Source organism: Diabrotica undecimpunctata, chromosome 8 (assembly GCF_040954645.1).
Source record: "Diabrotica undecimpunctata isolate CICGRU chromosome 8, icDiaUnde3, whole genome shotgun sequence".
NCBI lineage: Eukaryota > Metazoa > Arthropoda > Insecta > Coleoptera > Chrysomelidae > Diabrotica > Diabrotica undecimpunctata.
In genome coordinates, this window is record NC_092810.1 from 20,525,365 (window position 1) to 20,547,534 (window position 22,170).

General features: G+C 32.9%; 1 protein-coding gene across 1 annotated transcript in view; it reads right to left on the reverse strand.

Annotated features, from left to right (window-relative positions):
• Nucleotides 1–22,170, reverse strand: part of LOC140448721 (uncharacterized) — a 368,374-nt gene that overhangs the window by 169,440 nt on the left and 176,764 nt on the right. The gene's annotated exons all lie outside the window — the stretch shown is intronic.

Here is a 22,170-nt window from a genome sequence, read left to right on the forward strand (position 1 = left end):
CAATCAAATGTGGACGTGGCATCTGGACAACTTTTTTTTTAGCTGGAGAAAACCGTTTCACATTATTTATGGGAGCAACTCCATAGCAGGTTAAAGCAACTGTAACAATATTGTTGTCAAGCCAACGAACGAAAATGATTCCATTTTGGCGATCTAATTTAGAGAAAAACTCGCCTCTTGAATGTTTTTTCAATGCTTTTTTGTCTGGTAATGGAATATCTCGCGGCAAACGATTATCTCTGATAGTTCCAGTACACCACATACCTTGATCTCTCATATTGGAAAGTAACGATGGACTTATGGAAAGTAAATAAGTTGTCGGTGTACAATTTATAGGAAAGGTTTTTTTTACCCTCCGGAAGCTCCCTCAATATTGATACTAACGGAGCAGTCGCCTTTCCATACAATACTTCATCATTGACCGTACTATTGGGATTTTTGCCTTGATATAAATTAAAGTTTATGAGATATCCTGCCTCAGTGTTTAATGACCACATTTTGTACCCAAAACGTATGAGTTTTCCTCTTATAAACTGTTTAGAATTGTGCCTACCAAAGTATTTTACCATACTCTCACCATAATTGATTTTTGATTCGGACACAAAATGTAAATATTTATTTTTTAGCATATTAATCAAAGGGCTGATTTTCTAGGCTTTGCCGTTTTCATCTGGTTTACTGTTATCAGCAAAATGCAAAAACTGCATCACTTGTTCGAACCTAATTTTTCTTAATGAATTTTTTACAAAATCATTGCCCATGTCACGTTTTGAGTCCCAGTCGTGCTTTTTAGCTGGCTTGTGAATGTATCCACTCAAAATTAGAATAGCAAGAGCACACTTTACCTCTTCTCTAGTGATATTTGGGAAATATGGGAAATTATATTTTCATCCTAGAAGTTTTCAACTGGGGAAAGGTTTGAGAAATAAGAAAAATTAGCGGAAGGAACAGTTGCGTTTTAACTTATCAAATCACTATTGGTTCAGGAAAACTTTATCTATTCTTTCACTTGTTTTTTAACTTTTGCTGATGATCTGGAAGGCCCAGATTATCCACCAAGAACTAGCTGGCAAACTGGGACTTCTCCAAACCGACCATCTTCCCTATTATCAATACGTCTCTGATAGAATGCTTGAAAATGACAACTACAAGCTATACTGGGATCGCACTGTGCTCACAGACCAACCAGTGGCGCATAATAGACCGGATCTCATACTAGTTAATAAACTTACCAGGCAAACAACACTTATTGATGTGGCGATACCCAACACCAATAATTTACGTGTTAAATACAACGAAAAGATCGCCAAGTATAGAGATCTAGAAATACAAATCAGGAGACAATGGAGAATGGAAAGTACGCAGACGATACCTATTATTCTTTCTACCACAGGAGTCATCCCGAAGAGCTTCCTAGAAAACATAAAAAAGCTGGGTCTAAATAAACATCTATAGAAGATTATGCAGAAAGCTGTGTTACTTTCGACGTCCAGATGCGTACGAAAATTTTTGGGAGATACACCGACATAACAAGTCACCTAGGACTCGATAACATGGAAAGAGTCCCACCAGAGCTTAATCCTTATGATACCGTAGGTATTTGGGATGAGTGAATTTTCCCCTTAGAGGGAGTGTGAGCCGTATGGCTAAATCTGGATAATAATATTAATAAATATTAAATATATTTACAAATGGAATATTTTTATTCTCGAGAAAGAAAGAGAAAAAATATATATTCTGTCTCTCTCTTACGTATATCTTACATATGTACTGATTTTGCCGATTCACTTCTGTAAAAATTTCCAACGTCGAACGTGCGTATAGAAGTATAACTACAAAAATACAGACATAATTCTAAATGATCAACTTAAAAAAAAACAGTTCTCCCCTCTTCAACCTATTCAGGTAAAACTATAAATTGTGAACACATACCAAAAATATATTAATTGAGAAAGACACTTTGCCGAAACAGCTGTAGTGATAAAATATTATAATAAATTTTATGGAACTTTTAAGAACAAAGTTTTCAGTGTTTTATTGTTGTAAAATGAATTTCCATCAAGTAATGGACCAATCGATCACTTAGATACTGTTGATGAAATAGTCGAAGTTATTAACTTTTAAAATACAGTGATTCGTCGTTTATTGTCTCGTTTCCTCTCGCAGGTGCGTCGCTCCAAACTTGCTGGTATCGAGTTTGGCGCAGAATGTTGCCACTTTGTTTTATTGTCCGTGAATTCCAAACAGATACATTGTCTTTATTAGTGAGGTAATATTTTGTTAATTTCTTTATTCTTTAAGTAGGATTGATTATGTTTAACTCTAAAATATTTTTCACAGTTTATAATAACAAATATATTCAGGTTTTTCTAAAAGGTAATAGTTTTTTAAAAGAAACTATGCGAACATTTTTTTCTGAGTTTATTGTCAGACCTGCCTTGTCTATTGTCAATATTATCAAATATTTTGTTACATATGAAAAAATATCGCTAAAGATTATGCGTCCCCTTTAAGACTCCACTGGCTTGAGCTCAACAGGCAAAGACGCTCTTTTTACATCCAATCAACTGACGCGGTTAGGTTTTTGTTCTGCTTTAGTCAAAGCCCATTTAATTAAAGTCACTTGTACGAAAGAGTCACACCGAAGTTTGTATGAACAGACGCCAAAAGTGCCAGGTAAACGTGAAATTCATTCATGTTTTAGAAGTTTAAATCCAAAATCGATATCGAAACTTTTATATTAAAATTTTGGAAGTAATGATTGATAACAATATTGAATGTAAACTAAAATTTTATTATGCTGTGTACATAAAAAATCAACAGGCGATTAGGAACATAAAAATACGCTATATATCGAGGAAATACTGTAGAGTAAATAATAACATAAAAGCTATACATCTAAACTGGTCTGAAATTAATAAAATCAAGTTTTATGTTTATTTTTTAGTTACGAAACATTTTCTAGCTAAGCCAAAACCTTTAAAACTTTCGTGAAAAATCAAATCGTTCTGTCATAATCTACATCCTTGCTTATTATATGCTTCTAGGCTTTCGGCGCGTAACGGCGCGTAACAGCGTAACGGCGCGTAATGGAGCGTAACAGCGCGTAACGGAGCGTAACGGCTCGTAACGGAACGTAACGGCACGTTCACTTCAAAACTGCTTTATGGCATTAAAAAATCTTCGATAGTTCAATACGACTATGTAACTGCTATAATCTAAAGTTTTAGTAGCTAAAAAACTTTATAAATAAATTATACTTAAGCCTTTTTAATAAAAAATATGGGTTTATACAGTACATTGCACCGACTTACACAGAAAACGTTTTGTTTTAGTAAAAGGCACGGTAAACTGCAGTAGAGTTCTCCATAATCTTTTTAATTACTTTGTTTGTTTAGAATATTTTTGCCTGTATAATCAGTTCGAGTTAATTTGTATAAAATGAGGAGCAAAAATTCAAATGGAATTTTAAATATTATTGTTTATTTGGCTAATAATAAATGTATAAATGAAATGGTTAACCTACTGTACAATTATTGTATAAATAACATTATAATAATGTTATCATTATGTAAATCTATAATCTATATTTAAAATAGAAGAGAGTTTTATTTAGTCTCTTTTGAGGTTTTCAATTTGTTTACTTCTGTACCAAGAGATAAAACATTACCTTTAGTAAACAAACTTCTAAACAATTGCAACATACCAGCAAAAGACAAAGATGCTATCTTAACTATGCTTAAATTTTGTCTTGATCAAGACTTCTTCCATTTTAATCAAAACAGGTTTAGCAATGGGATCTCCATTATCACCCTTTCTAGTTGATATTTTCTTAGACAGCTAGGAACAAAAATTTGTTAACAACAACAGCAAAATAGTTTTTTGGTCAAGATATGTTGATGATTGTATAACTCTCATACAGGGAACCCAAGATGATGCTTAACAGATTGTGGATGATCTTAACAACCTCCATCCTAACATCTCTTTCACACTGGAACCAGAATCTGACAATGAGTTGAACTTCTTGGATATGACTATATCTCGTAATAAAGATTCTCTAGAGTACAACATTTACAGAAAACCTACCCAAACAGATTATGTTATATATGAAACATCTAATCATCCAACCCAACATAAAATGGCTGCTTTCAACAGTTACATTCATAGGTTACTCAAATTTCCACTTTCTAATGATAACTTCAATTTAGAACTTAATACTCTCAAGCAAATTGCTTTTAATAATGGTTATGATCCCAACATTATCCATAAGCTTCGAAATAGAGCTAAACTCAAAACTGCAGAAAAGCATGCATATTCATCATAATGTTTTCTTCAACCTAATGCTTCAAATAACATTAGATATTTCTTTTTTACTTATATCAGCAACATTTCCAATAAAATATCTAAACTTTTTACTTCTACAATTGAAAACATCAGAATTGTATAACTGACAGAAAATCGAAAGGATTCTACAAATTGGATTTTACCTCAAAAAATTACGAAAATTTTCATTTACGGAAATTTTTTTGGAAAATTTTAAGGAAAACTCTACTTGACGCTTTTCAGAATAGTAACAGAAGTGAGCATACAAATTTTCAAATCAATCGGTATAAAAATATCATAATAAAATCAGTTTGAAAATTGTTACCGAGACCTAAAATGCGCAGGCAAGTGGTACATTTGACCCCGTTTTATGGCTCTCTGTACCAACCCAGCTGTCCGCCCTTTTATATTTAGAGTTTTTAGGGGCTAAATAATGAGCCATAAAAATGGCGGACATATTACTTATCGTTAATTTTTCCCCAAAAAATTGCAATTTTACCCCTGTCCGCCACCCCTTATGTATCCACTCTCGCGTCCGCCCTTTGGGATTTCGTCTAGTTATACCAAGATCTTACTCTGGGCAAATGTTCAGCCATATTATCGATCGTTAATTTTTCCGAAAAAAATGACAACTTCATCCTTGTATAGTCACCCCCTGTACCACGAGGGGTGTCCGCCTGTAAGGCAAAGTCTTAACCCAGTTACAATGAATATATTCCAATAGAGAAATGTCATATTACTGATCAGTTCAAAATTTCGGCTCTATCTCTCCGACTATTAGGCAAGCTCCTCTTTCCTTTAAAGGAGACAGATAGTTGAACGATATTTTATACAATGTCTATCACCGGGTATTGATTTATTTTTGTCCAAGTTTTATATTGGTCCACTATTTCAAATGCAGTTCAAACAGACATATATTAAATTGTATGTTCCGTTTTAAATTGGTTCAATCTGTATTTATTGTATAGCTAAAATTTAGCAAAGTGTTAAACACTATGGAGAACATCAGTACAGTTTTCTTTGCCTGTTACTACAACGAAGGGTTTTCTACGAATTCCGTTAATCGTTTAGACGTGTATGTTGGTTGAGTGTACTCTAATTATTATAAATTTGTTTTATAAAGTATTTTAATTATAATTAAGTTTAAGTTTTAAAGCTCGTAGTTTTTACTTTAATTTGAGCTATAACAAAGCTATTTTAATTAAAAAGCAGCTGAGTTACAAGTGAAAAATTACACAATACACAATACATTACATTTAGAAATATATTATTATAGAAAATACGACTTTGGTGTGTATTGTATTATGCAAGAACCATCCTGTATATTCTAAAAATAATCTATAACCACTAACACGCTAATGGATTTCTCAGCTCGATTTCATCAAAGCTACCACATCTTCAAATTTCGTTACAATATACGTATTAGAAAGCTTTGTATACACAATTATTATCAAGCGCCTGCAAATTATACCTGCCCCAACCTGTACGAGTAATTTCGTTTTGTTGGGAGACCCACGAAAGGGCTAAAACAATGAGAATACCCGAAGGAGGAGGATTCCGTACAGGGACGCATTTCCACATTCCTGCGTTATTAAGGACAATATGGTAGGTGAAGGTTTAATTAAGGGTTCTTAATTATTATAGATTTGTTCTTGATTAATAATAAAAGGAAAATTTACTCTTCCTTAACCCTGGAAAATCACACCTATTTTCATTTTTTAACATTAGCTGCACACACTAATATTAGATACACAATGATGTTTGTGAAGAAATCTAGTAAAAAAAGTAAATAGTTCATGATTTCCAGAGACTGCCTAATCACTCTTAAACTTTCACAAGACAAGAATCATTAAATTATTTAGTTTATTTTCTCTCTCTTAATTATAGCGATATAAAAAAATATTAAGAATAGTTAAAAACAATTAAAAAAAAAAATTGTAAAAAAAAAGAGCAAAATAGTTTAAAATATTGTACCTTTATTAAACTACAAATGGTATTTTTAACTAAAAGTTGACACCTTTTGATTATAGAACTATTAACATTAATTCTTAGCCAGGTATTTAAATTTTACTGATTTTCATTTCAAGAGAACTGAAATTAGACTTGAGAGTTAGGCTGGCAAGGTGTTATATTTTCTCGACTCTGCTTTACGGGATAGAAGCATGGACACTTAACGCATCGACTACTAAAAATTGGAAGCATTTAAACTGTGGATGTATAAAAGAATTCTGAAGACATCATGGACCGAGCATGTAACAAACAACGAAGTCATAAAAAAAGTCGACAAAAGTAAGGAAATATTGGAAACCATCAAGACACGAAAGCTGCAATACCTGGAGCATGTTATGCGTAATGAAAGATACAACATACTTCACTTAATTATACAAGGGAAAATCCAGGGCAAGAGAACTGTAGGAAGAAGAATCTTCTGGATGCATAACTTGAGGGAATGGTACGGGTGGATATCAATCGAAATATTTAGAGCGGTTGCATCTAAGATCAGAATAGCCATGATGATTGCCAACCTCCGTCGCGGAGATGGCACGTAAAGAAGAAGAACTTGAAGTATGCCACAAATTTTTGTCTAAGTGATATCTGTAAAGAAGGTACTTGAAGTCTCTCTCGCATTAGTGGTTCAATTAAAGCAATTCCCCAAAATTTCAGAAATGATCTTCTATTATTAGATGAATTTTTTTCAATGGGGATTTGTGAGACAAAATAGCACCATTGTTTTTATACCACTTGCATTATTCATGTTAAAAAAATTCTTAGTGGCCATCGTCTGGATTTTCGTGATGTAGTATGAGAATGGAATAATTGGTCAAACGTGTACCTCATTTTGATTCATTTTAGGTGTATACAAAGTTTAATTTTCCCGTAACAGCATTTAATAAATCATGGTGATGTAATGTTGACAGCAAAAGAACAACATTTTTGGGCTTAGCAGTGTATAAGAGGACCGTGTCAGTTTCGTCGAGTGCGAATAATGATGTACCTACTTCTTTGTTATTGAGAAAGGAAGATTGAATTGCTGGTTTATTTTTTCTCAGTGTATCCAAGAGAGCTAGTTTAAATTGCCTTATAAGTTTATCAGCCAGAGCTACCAAGGTCAATCAGTTATATACTGTTATATTTCGGTTGATTCCATGTATTTATTCTGACTATTTTCAAACGTAAAAAGCTGGCACTGACTGTATTGGACTTTTCCAATAAATGGAATAGCGTTAATTATATAAAATGATTGAAAATGTTTTAAATTATTCTAAAAAATATTAATAGTAGTTTAAATACTATACATTTTAGCGTTTTGACGAGGCGTTAGGAGTTTCGTTACCAACAGTAAGACGATTGGCAAATGCAGGCATAAACAGATTTGTATCAGAACATTCAACTATTCTGTTGCAGTGAGTACTTCAGTATGTAATAATCTAGGACCTTCATTAACCAATAAATATGAACATGCTATTAGAACTTGTATATACAGAATGATTAGTGAAGGTTTGTATCAAAATAAAGTTTGTCATAACCTACTGAAATATCACTAGCGTCACATTTTTATATATGCGGGTTGTAACAATGGATTCATTGATAATTGTAGTATAATTTTCAAAAGTGGAAAAAAAACTGGAGATTATCATGATTCGATGAATGCAGAAAATTTTGAAAAATGCCAAAAACTTTTGCCAAATTTAGAAGAACCGTCGTAAATAATTATAGACAACGTCCAGTTTAGTGGAAAAAATAACAAATTCAAGTTGGACTAAACACTCTTTAGTAGAATGCTTAAAAGGGAGACAAGGGTGTTTCAACAACCAGGATGAAACTTGAATTATTGGAGATGGTAAAAAAACATTTACCAGATAAAGTTATCAAGTATGTATTAAGGGATATTTAATAAATGAGATTATATTTGTTTTATTCTACAGAGTAGATGTACTCGCACTTCAACATGATCATCGAGTATTGAGATTGCCCCAGTATCATTGCCAGTTTAACCTAATTTAGAATGTTTGGTCAGATCCTAAAAGATATTGTGATGCAAAAATTAATTCTACACGTACTGTAAATGAAAGTACTGTATTAAGTATTTGGAAAGAAGCATTAGAACAGGTAATTCAAGTGTACTAAAATTCGTAGATAATAATTGGATAATAATTGTGGTCAAATTTAAGGTTACACCAAAAAAATAGAAGGAATATGTAAGACATGCAGAAGATACCATAAATGAATATTGGGAGACAGCCAAAAAAAGTGATACCAGCCACATATCTCCTATAATTATTCATTTTAACGAATCAGATACTGAATCAGATTGTGAATTCAGAAATGATATTGAGGAAATATCTTAAACTATTACCGTTATTGATATTTATATCTATTAAAAGGGTTGTTGAAATGTAAGATATAATTGATGTACCATATCCCCTGTAATCATTGATTTTAATAAATCAGATTCTGAATTGGATTGTGGTTTGTTTGAAATATAATACTCATTTTTGTTATTCATAAAAAAGAAGGTAAACTTACATTCGGTATCTTGTTTTTTAACTAAACTCCATTAACACTATTTCGTCTGTACAACGGAACTGGTAGATTAACTCAAAAATCAACTGCTTCACTATGTCAACTATTTACATTGTTTTTTAACTAAACTTCATAACACTCTTTCAATTGCACACCAAATCTAGTAGAATAACTCAAAAAATCCACTGAATTACTATTTAAACTATTTCCACTATTTAATGATAAATCTTCACAAAATTAAACTATTGGCTTCCACAGAAACTTATCGGAAAATTACTTATCCGAATATGATTGATTTCAATCGATGCTATTTTATCACAGGAATGTTTGCTTGATGATACCTTGCAATTGCCAGTAATTTTTTATTCTCGCAGTCAACTCTTTGAAATATTCTAGGAGGAAGCGTTATTTTAAATAACCAAACATTCCAATTCCATAGTGTTGGTAATAAATAATAATAAATCCATAAATAAATCTTAGCTAATTAAGCACTTTCCTTGGAATGTATAGAATAGAAATTATGACAAACTGCCGTTCCAATATAATACACAATAAAAAATTTTATACAGGACGGGACCTCTAATATGTAAATTAAAAAAAAATTGAATTGTTTCAAGTTTTTACTCCACATTTAAAAAAAAAATATAACCTCTTCACATTTAGCCGACTACGATCCTGCAACTGTCAGATTTATTTAAAATGTCATGCAATAATTCTCGATATTCTTAAAATCCCATATGACGTCAAAATTAGTGACGCATTGAAAGAAGGGTTTGGGACAGACTATAGTTCTTTTATCGAGAAAACTAAAAATTATTAGCAAAACAAAAACCATCCTCCGTGTTGGTTCAGTATATTAAATCTGCACGTACGAGTATTTTTTTAGATCCTGTAACTAAGCTGTTCGAAAACAATATAATGCACGTTTTTGAATGAATAAAATCCACAAACAGTTTAATTTTTACATCGATACCATCGATACCATCGATTTCAACAAACAATGCATAAATATTAAAAAATATCGACCCTTTTCAAACATTTATAATGGAAAAGAAAAACAAACAACAGAAAACTTTGGTAATCCGGACAAGCGTTCGTGTTTGCCGTTATTTTGCTGCAGCCGTTATTTTTGTTAAAAAAAGGACCGGACATTTATTATCAGCCAGGGGGAAGTATAATATTTCAAGGAGAATATATACTGGGGTGTGAAAAAGAGAAATTGCTCAGGACTCATTTGCATTTTAGTTTCGTGATGTCGTGTCGATTTTAAGGACACGGCATACTACACCAGATACTTACATTTTGAGTTTATCCTGCAATTAACGGAAATACCAGTGTATGTGGGACTATTACTATATAACCGTTTTTTACGGCATTTGCTTAAACTGTTTTTTATTGACAAACAATTAAAAACAGCACGTTATTACAAAAATAATTTTTGGATTATTACAATCGTTTTCTAAACTAGTATTCCTTAAGTAGATCCACCTAATGTTTTATACACTCGCGATCATAAAATCCGGGTCACCTTGAAAATCACCGATATTTTATTTTCAACAAGCTTTATCGTAAATAATAATAACACAAATACAAACTACTGCATGTTTCTGAGAATTGTTGTAGTCTTAGCGGTTTCCTTTGCAACAAAGAATTTCAATAGTGCCGATTTCGCGGGAAAGCGCACACTTCCCAAAATGAACGGTACCTGTAACTGCCGCTTGTTTTAAATGTCTCATTTGTGCTTCGACTTTCTGTTCAAACGCAACGAACAAACGTTTATTATTGCCACCATTAGTGTTTATTAGTGCCATTATTAGTGTTTATTATTGTTTATTTTTTGCCAAAAATACCCTTGACTGTTGTTGAAACGGCACAAATTGTTGCTCTTGTGAAAGACGGTCACACTCAACGGCAAGTCGCAAGAACTGTTGGCGTAAGCCTTTCTACGGTTCAACGAGTGCTTCAACGCTTTCAGGAGAAGGGTTTGCTATCCAGACGACCTGGCTCTGGACGAAGAAGAATGACCACGGTACGAGATGACCGTTTTCTTGTATTTCAGGCTTTACGAAACCGGACCTCAACTGCAATTATGCATCGAAATCGTCTACAGGAAGTACGAAATGACAATGTTAGCATTGCAACAGTTAGAAGAAGACTTTGTTCTTTTGGACTATCTTCTTGGGTAATGGCTACAGGACCGCCACTTCACCTGGCGCATCGAGTTGCACGACTAGCTTTTGCTCGAAAATACGCGCATTGGAGAATTAACGATTGGAGCAAAGAGTTATTCTCAGATGAATTCCGTTTCTGCCTAACTGGATCCGATGGACGTGTAAGAGTTTGGAGGAGAACCGGTGAATGATTTTCACAAGCTTGCATTGCTCCAAGAATGCCATTTGGTGGAGGCTCGGTCATGGCTTGGGGAGGTGTATCTTCCGACTTCCGCACAGAATTACCCTTTATCGAAAATGGGTCCTTAACTGCACGAAGGGACATTACGGAGATTCTGGAAGAACATGTTATGCACACCATGGCAAGGCTTGAAGAAAACGTCGTTTTTATGCAGAACAACGTGCGAAAGCACGTTGCCACGATCAGTATGCAATACTTGGAAGAAGTTGGAATTACGAGGTTACCCTATCCAGCTAGGTCTTCGGACCTGAATCTCATCGAACATATCTGGGACGATTTGAAAAAACGTATTCAACCCCTAACATCTCCTCCTAACAACGGACAGGAGCTTAAGGATCTGTTAGTGAGAGAGTGAAATAACATACCACAACATGTAATCCAGAGAAAAATTGAGAGTATGCCCCGTCGTCTGCAAGAGATCATTAGAGCAAGTGGAGGCAATACACGATATTAGTCATTGAAATTTCACTGACATTTTACCACGTTCTGTATTTTCCATATTTTTCGTATGCCTATTTTATCAACAATTTGGTTTGTTTTCAGCTTTTTCAATAAAAACAATAAAAAACCGTTTTTTTTTCTTTCAAAACAAACATTGATGACAAATAAAAAATACGTTAACCTAAAAAAGGTTAATACTCGACCAGAGGCAAAAATATTCCAGAAACTTGAAATTTTCCAGGTGACCCGGATTGTATGATCGCGAGTGTATTTTGTATAAGAATATTAAACTATTCAGTAGTTTTCGAACTTTGTCTATTACCTCTTTTGTAACATTTTTTTGTGATTAAAATATTAAATTATTGTTAATTCTTTTACCCCCGTACTGATACGCTCATGGTCGATTTAACAGAGGCAAAATTTTTATTGAAAATATCGACTACCTCAAAATATGGAATAACCGACTTAATTAAAACGACGGTTTAGGTAATCCTCGGTTAATTCCTTCCAGCTTTAAGGCCGGGTTCCTTTATGATAAATTTGATAAATATCGTCGGGGCACGTAGTAATGTTTTCTTTCTATCATAACCTAATCCAAAGGATTTTAATTTTCTCATGTCCAATTGCTGGTACCGTTATTTACCTCGAACTTTCCGAGTCGTTAGAATATTTACCTTCTTAGAAATACTACAGGCTGGTCCTATCATTTTTAAGTGGGAGATACCCTTACCTTTTTTCTGGGTAGTTTGGTAAAATTTTAGAGGAACCAAGTTACTTTTGGTCGGGCGATTTTTGAGTAAAGTCGTTTGCTCATATTATCGTCTCTGTGTTACCTTGTGTATACACTTGTATATTTGAGTTTTCTGATCTAATATCATATTAGACTAAATATTGGTATAGAGTACCTTTAATTTTAATTAACTTCAGTGCTTGATACAAGTAAAGTATTATAGTAAAGTAAATTAACTTCAGTGAATTAGTGCAGCAGTCATCAGGAATTACTGTAAGTTACCATCATCTTAGTATCTCCACTTATCTGGGTGAATAATATGGTATGGTATCATATTTTTTTCAATCATCTGGGCGAATCTGAGTTCATCCATGTCTTCACCTGTAGTTGAGAGTAACTACTGATTTTTGCATTCAATTTAAAGAACATTCAATATTTTCTTACGAACTTTCCATCAGTTACTAAGAAATTTCAATAAATAATAATTACGAACATTTAGGTCTCAATCATTAAATAACAGTGCGAGATAGATAATCAACTTAACCAAGTGCGGTTTGGTTAAATTTTTATTTCGGTAACCTTTTTGTATTCTTGTAAATTTAGATTTGATTAATTTTTGTTATTTGCTATAATTGTTATACATTTTTAACCCAGTGTCTAGAGATATGCCCATTAAACAGCAAAGAGAGCTTCTTTAATCAACTTTGGTTGAATTTTTTTCTTACTCACTATCAGGCTCTCTTCGCTGATAATTGAACCTGTGCATTATTATATTGTTGTATTTGTAAAGTTACTTATTATTCATATTACTGCTTATTTTTAGGTGTACCCCACCATTTCATAATTGATGGTGTATTTTTATTACTTGTATGTACATTCATGGGAGAGGCAACAGCGCGTTGTGCGAAATAAAAGTGTTAAACATTTTTACCAGTGTTTATTCCGATTTTTGAGGTAATAGTGAGAAATAAAATCCAAACTATACGTGAAAAATTGTATGAGGACATAAACTCTCTGCAGTGCAAAGAAAATTGGCAAAAAGTGACCTGTAAGTAAGTTTTAAAACATTTTATTGTATTCAAAACAAAACGACATTTAGAAATTCCAGTTCTTTTAATAACAGATAAGAAGACAAGTCTTGATCAAATTGAATGCGACGTTGCCGGTTATCCAAAAAGTTTCAAAAATCCAAGAAAGGAAATCCGCTAATTAATAATATTAACTAAATAAACAAAATTTAGAAGAAATAAAATATTTAATAAATTTAAATTTCATACTCAATTATTGCTTGAGAAGTTCTAGAGCTTCCGACGGGTTGACCGGAGAACTAGAACTTACCGCTTGCTATAATATAGAGTAAAAAATACATAAAAAAGAAATAAAAATGGATAGCGATGATGACTACACCTCAGAAGACAATAAAAAAAGAAGTCGAAAGGAAGATGATGAAGATATTTTCAACAAGAGCAAGAAACTTACCAGAACACCAACTAAACAACAGAAAGATGAAAACAAAATAGATCAGCTTTTAAAAATGATGCAAAATTTAACAGATCAAACAAAACATCTAACAACGGAGGTAAAAGGAATAAAAGAAGAACAACGAGAATATAGAAATGACCTCAGAGAATTAAAAAAAGAAATAAATGAATTCAAACAAAGTAACCAACAACTAAAAAAGGAAAATGATGAAATGAAGCAGGAACTAAAGATAGTGAAAATGAAGGTAGAACAGCTCGAGAAAGAGAGAAAGGCTAACAATGTTATTGTCCAGGGTCTACCGATGGATACAAATAACCCAAATGTAGTCAACGAGATTATGGCAAATTTCGTGGAAAAAGAATTAGGCATTAAAGTAGAAATAGAAGATGCTTATAAAATAGGCGACAAAACATGTCTTGTAAAACTAAAAAACAGAAATGAAAAAATTAAAATCATGAAGAACAAAAACAAACTAAGGGCATCAAAGCCAGAAATATACATCAATAACGATCTAACGCAAGAAGAGATGAAGATCCAACAAGAAATACGGAAAATTGCAAAATTTCAACAAGAAAAAGGTATGAACACCAGAGTAGGTTATCAAAAATTAAATATTGACGGGGCTATATGGAAATGGAACAAAGAGAAGAATGAACTGGAAAAGGCAAACCAAGACACGCCAAAAAACCGATAAAACAACAAATATCGTACACACAACAAAAAACGGAAACGAAAATGACAAAGGAAAAGGACATGAATAGATTAGATAAGATAAAACAGACGAGCAGGAAAAAATATAATAGAAAAATGAAAAAACGCGATGAACTAAAAATAAGTACGTGGAACATCAGAACAATGCTTGAACCAGGAAAAATGCAGGAGATTGTCTCAGAACTAGAAAGATACCAAATTGATATTGCAGTGATTCAAGAAATTAGATGGGCAGGTCAAGGAGAAATAAATAAAAAAAACTACACACTACAGTATTCGGGACATGGAAAACAAGGTCAATATGGAGTTGCTTTCATAATTATGGGAAAAATAAAAAATAACATTATGCAATTTAAACCAATAAATGAACGTATGGCTTACCTGAGAATTAACGCCAAACCATTTAATATATCAATCATAAACGTATATGCTCCAACTGAAAGTGCTGCTGCGGAGGAAAAAGACAAAATGTATGAGGAACTTGAACGAGAAATGGAGAATTTACCTAGAGAAGACACAATACTGGTAATGGGAGATTTTAACGCCCAAGTAGGTAAGGAAGACTACATTAACCAAGTAGCAGGTAAACACACATTACACGAAAAAACAAATGACAATGGTCAAAGATTATGTAACCTAGCAGCTAGTACCAATATGATTATCATTAGTACAAATTTCGAACATCCTAAATACCGTAAAGTAACATGGATTTCCCCAGACCAAAAAACATGGTCCCAAATAGACCATATTCTAATTACAAGAAGGAAACAAACATCGGTTACGGACGTGAGAACTTACAGAGGTGCGCATGCAGACACAGATCATTTTATGGTGACTGCAAAGGTAAAACAAAAAGTCAAAAGAACTCTAAAAAACACGACAATGAAAGACAAATGGTACGTAGAAAAACTGAATGCTCCAGACATAAGGATTAAGTATGCTGATGACATGAACAAAAAACTAAAGGAACAGTGTAAATATACAAAGGATATAGAAACAGAATGGAGAAATTTAAAAAAATGTATAAATGAAACAGCGGATGTACACATAGGAATAAAAAGAAACAAAAAAAAACAAGAATGGTATAATGAAGAATGCCATAACATGCTAAAAAAGAAGATAGAAATTAGACAAATGTGGATAAGAACAAATAGACAGGATTATAGGGAAGAATACAATAGAATAAGGAATGAATGTAAGAAAAAAATAAGGAAAATTAAACGTGCCTGGTTAGATGATAAGATAAAAGAAATAGAAAAAGAAAGTAAGAACAGAAACACAAAAGCATTTTATAAGAAAATTAGCGAGCAAAACAAAACTTTTAAAGGAAAGATAAAAGGCATAAAAGATAAAAATGGAAAAGTATCAGAAAATGATGAAGAGTATAAAGAAATTTGGACTCACTATTTTAAAGAATTATTAACAGAGCAAGAAGATCAAGACCTAAATGAAAACGTAGAAGAAGAGACAATGATGTTAGGAAACCAGCTAGAAAGACCAACAAAAGAGGAAGTTGAGGAAATTATAAATAGCAGCCGTAATGGTAAATCTTCAGGATCAGACGGGATCAATATGGAACTTATAAAATATGGTGGTGAAGAATTAAAAGAAAAACTGTACAATTTAATAAAAGACATATGGGACGAAGAAAAAATGCCGGAAGAATGGAACAAAGGACAAATTATCACGATTCATAAAAAAGGAGACCAACAAATGTGTAATAACTACAGAGGACTGACGCTATTAAACACAGCATATAAAATTATGTCGACCTTAATACATCGAAGACTGACCAACGCTATGACGAATATCATAGGACACTATCAATGCGGATTTATTAAGGGAAAGTCTACAACAGATGCCATACATACAGTTAAACAAATTATGGAAAAAGCTCATGGATATAAAATAGAAATTGAACTGCTTTTTATAGATTTTCAGCAAGCATTTGATACAATAAAAAGATCAAAATTAATGGTAGCTCTGAAAGAAATGGGAATACAAAACAAATTAAGACGATTAATAAAAATGACAATGAGTAGAACTGTAGTGAGTATAAAAACTCAAGTAGGAGACACAGAAGAATTTGTCATAAATAAAGGGGTTAGACAAGGAGATTCGTTATCAGCAACCCTGTTTAATCTTGCCCTGGAATACATCGTCAGGAAAATAAACAAAGGTACCCTTAGAACTAGAGAAGGACAAATAATAGCATACGCTGACGATATTGTGCTAATAACAAAAAATAGAAAAACAATGGAAAAAATGTTAAATGAAATGGTAACAGAAGGAAAAGTAATGGGATTAAAAATAAACCAAGAAAAAACAAAAATAATGAGATTTGATAAAAACTTCGAAAACAAAAAGGTTAGACTAGGCGAATACATTTTTGAAGAAGTCGAAAAATTTAAGTACTTGGGAATATTAATAACAAACAATGGAGAAAGAGAAACAGAAATCAAAGAAAGGATTATTACAGCAAATAAGACCTTCCATGCAAATAAGAAATTACTAAAAAATAAACTATTGAGTAAGAAATCGAAAATGAAGGTATACAAAACAATAATTCGACCGACGATGATGTATGCAGCCGAAACCCTCAGCATGACAAAAAAACAAGAGGAAAACCTTAGAATACAAGAAAGAAAAATACTAAGAGCAATACTGGGACCAATAAAAATAAATGAAAATGAATTTAGACAAAGAACGAACCTTGAGCTACTGGAAGAAATTAAGGAAGATATAGTGTGTAAAATAAAACAACAAAGAGCAAAATGGCTAGGACACGTATGGAGATCAGGATCAACTACGACGATATTCTCAATATTGGAATGGACACCAGCTGGCAAAAGAAGACGTGGAAGACCAAGATCTACATGGTTACAAGAAGTTGTAAATGATCTCAACAAGGCGGGCATACGACAGTGGAAAGGAAAAACCAGAGATAGGACACAATGGAGAAAAATAACTGAGAAAATTAAATAAGGAACATGAGGACTGATCTACCTCAAAACATAGATCTAGAGAGCGTAAGCGGCGTAACCCCTAAAGGGGTGTTTAGCCACATATATATATATATGTACATTCATGGGTACATGGTTGGAGAAGCCTGTTGAAGGAGGCCAAGGCCCGATTTGGGCTGTAGCGCCATTGGATGGATGGTATGTACATTCAGCTACCGACATCATTGTGTTGTTGAATATATTGTTTTTGTTTTCTGTATGTATTTTGTTTGTCGACTCCTAATAAGTTTCCTGATATAATAATAACTCTGAATATTTGCTTTTTACCTTTAAATATTACTATATCTTTGACCAGTAGAAAGATTAGGCCGATTAAGTTTCGTAGGTAAGTAGATGGACGGAGTCCACCTAATATATTTACTATTTGTTTATGTAGAGTGTTGACCAAATTTATTGAATAGTTAACTGTTGAGATCTTTCCTTGAATTGGGTCTCAGAACCAAAATATCTTTCTTTATCCCTTTTCTTTTCTAAGGTTTCTTAATTTCCTCCTTAAACTCCAAAAAAATTGAGTGGCGCCCTGTTTCTATCTTATCGTATCTTTGGTAATTTTACCCATCTATCTTTTTGTTTATTTCTGTATCTTTTCTAATATCTCTTATCTTATCTTTACTTATTTCGTCAGTTGGACCCATTCCCGGTTCGAAAAGCTAGTTTCGAACCCACGACTCGCTCTCCACCAACCATCTGGCTGTCGTCCACAGTGTCTCCATTGGTGACCTTTCTAGCACCATCCAAAAAAGGTTTCCGAGGTTACACTTTAACTTCCAAATTATTTTTTTAGCCCATTAGCGCCCAGTGATAGCATACGGTATCACAAAACATGCATCCTACTCTTGCTCTTGTAACCCATTAGAAACAATATTATGGTCTCGTCCCCTCTCCTAACTATAAACAACTGACCAGTACACTGATACCACCCATGGTACAATGAATATAATGAATAAAACAGGCGAATCAGTTCCATTAATTAAATCTTCTGAAGATAGTATTGTAGAACATGACTCTTGTGATATGCATAAAAAGAGTTTGAGTATTTCTATGATACAGAAGATGTTAATAGATTCAAATCTAACTCCTAAAAGAGCCTTAGATAATATTTTAAAGTTAGGCGAGAAGGTGAGCTTTATCCCAATTACAAATAAATCTTCTTTGCCTGGTAGTAAGAATTCATCATATACAAGTGATCATTCTGAAAATAATGCGATCATCTGAAAGACCATATTCAGTAGAAAAGTTTTTTAACGAATAACTAATTAATTACAGTATCTACCTTTATGCACAAGTAACTTATGTATTTTACTATATATTTGGATGTCATACGCAGTAATCTGGTAGCGGGTAAGAACTACCCGATAGATTAACAGCTAAGCTAGATGCATACCAACCAGTGGAGCAAGCAGGCTTTCGTAAGGGTTTTAGCACTATCGATCACTTGCAAACAATCCGGATAGTTATTCAAAAAACAATAGATTACAACATACCACTACATCTGGCATTTGTCGATTATCACAAAGCATTCGACAGAATAGAGAAATGGGCTTTCTTTACAGCATTGGATGACGCCAGAGTATATTCAAGATATGCTGCCCTCCTTAAGAATATATTCGATGATGCTACTTTTCACGTAAAAATAGATAATGATCTGGAAACTATGAAAATAGACCTTGGCAAAGGTGTGAGACTAGGCGACACCATCTCACCCAAGTTATTTACTTTGGCATTAGAAAATGTCTTCAATAAACTAAATTGGGCCGAAAAAGATTAAAAATAGATGGAGTATATCTTAACAATTTGCATTTCGCAGACGACATAGTAATAATAAGCACAAATATCCATGAACTAAAATCAATGCTACAAGATTTAAATCACAAATCAAATCAAATAGAATTAAAAATGAATCTCGACAAAACAAAGATATTAAGCAACAGCTTAGAAAACATCACGATAAATAACATCAATATAGAAAAGGTAGAACAATATATATACATATCTAGGACATGAAATTAAAAACAAAAAGGAAAATTAAACCCTAGAAATTAAAAGAAGGACACAATTATCATGGGCTGCTTTTGGTAAGTTGAGCTTCATTTTAAAAGACAGAAAAATCCCAATACACTTAAAACGAAAAACCTATGACACTTGTGTACCTCCAGTTGCAACTTATGGATTGGAAACTATGGCAATAACAAGAAAAATGGAAGAACAATTAAGAGTAACTCAACGGGCCATGAAGAGGGCCATGTTAAATATAATCCTTAGAGACAAAATTCCTAACACCGAAATACGTCGAAGAACTAAAGTAACCGACATCATGGAAAAAATAACGACATTAAGATGGCAATGGGTAGCACATGTAATAAGACAAGACACCAACAGATGGTCTCATAAAGTGACATTCTGGAGACCTCGAGAAACAAAAAGAAGCGTGGGAAGACCCAAAAAGAGATGGATAGATGATATAACAGCTGTAGCTGGAAAGTAGTGGATGAGAATTGCAAAAGATAGAAAAGCGTGGAAGCAATTGGAGGAGGTATATATCCAACAATGGAAAATGAAGGCTAAAGAAGAAGAAAATACGCAGTAACTTCAACTTATTAGTTCGCAATGTTTTATTATGCAATTTGCAATTTATTTAAATTGTGCAATTAATTGTTTATTTTATTATCTTTTATTTTGTGATATTGGCGATTTTTGTAATTTCAGTAAATTTAAATTATTGTTATTTTCCGACTTTTTGTGAGCTTTGTCCATAAAATTGTACAATTTTCTGTGACAATAAAGCATATTTCTAGTTTATTCTATTCTATACCCATACGATATAAACAGTTATCTTCGAAGTCTTTTAACATAGTGTTAAAGAACTCTTGATTTACCACAGTTTCTATTCTATTGATGAGTACCTGTCTTATATATTGTATTGTATTTTTTATGTTTGACAAATGTAATAATGTAGAAATTTACATGAATAAATCTATCTATCTTATACTTTTTAAATTTCGAACTTTTTTCCTATTAACATATTACAACAATACCATTAACTCTTCAAAGGACACCGAATAAAGTCAAGATAAACAATAGTATAACAGAAATCTTTGCAGTGGCGCACCCAGGGAGGGTTTTGGGGGTTAACCCCCCAGCACACTATTCCGACACTGTTACCCACAAATTTTAAGGGCTCAAAAAGGAGGTAGCATAAAAAAATAGCATAACAAAAATTTAGGTGCCCAATCAACCCCCCCCCCCAAGGAAAATTCTAGTTGCGCTACTAAATCTTTGATCCATTATCATGGTACTAAATGATGATTACAACCTTATTCCCTAATAACAGCAATTCACAAATATTGAGGGTTACAACCTTATTCGGGGCGGACATTCAATTATTTATGACGTTTCGTTGGTAAATTTATTTTAGACGTGTGTACAAGACATACGTCTTTTTCCAATATATACAAAGAATGTCCAATTACAGAATCTCAAAGAAAGTATTGGAATGAAATCTAAAAGGAAAAGAAAAACGTGAAAGATTTGGAGGGAAGGCGTTGACAAAGAGATAAGGGTGATGGCCTGGAAGATAACATGTGGAAAAATAGATAGAAATGAATATTAGGGATTTCAAGATGTAGATGCACGTTTCACTTCAATATGTATATGTTACGAGCAATGCCCGAAATTGGACAATCCTAGCATTGTACGGAAAATCTTGTCCACTTCTAGAATTGTACTCCTTTACTGTACAATCTCCAAAATAGACATAATCGTCGGACTTTGTATAAAATAATTGCTGTACAATGTTCGAATTTCAATAAATAGCCATTCGTCAAAGTTTGGGAATATGACAGATATCGATTCATATCGATTTTTACGATTATTCTCCATTTATTAGTAAAGACAAACAAACATCAATGAGGTTATAAATCCATAACTAATTAGGGCTTCCGACTTCTGAATTGTAGGTTTCAATTATTTTAAATTATCGTACACATCTCTTAAAAATCTGAAATGTTTCACTAACATTATCACTCTGTTGTAGAACAATTTCTTCTTATTATTTATATTTTAGTTTGACACAGCATTTTACCACATTGTTCGAAAAAGAACAACTCTAATAACTCTATATATAAATAGAGAATATAAAAATATCAAATAATTAACAAGAAGTGTTCGATTTTTGATTTGGTGTGTCGCTTGTCATAATAATCGATTCGAATCGATGAGCGTTTCGATAATCATTTTTAATTTTGATTATTTCTGACATTGTACAGTTTGGTGCTACAATGCTAGAAGTGGACAATAATTTCCGTACAATGCTAGGATTGTCCAATTTCGGGCTTTGCTCGTAACATATATATACAGGAATTATATATTGATATTATAGGTCTATGAAAATTAATGCAAAATTTCAGAAAAGTTAATTCCACATAATTTTTATATTCTTTGTCACTGGTATAGGACTATAACAAGGTTTGTATATATCAAATAATACAAATTAATGGATTTTGAACATGTCTTTGTGTAAATAAC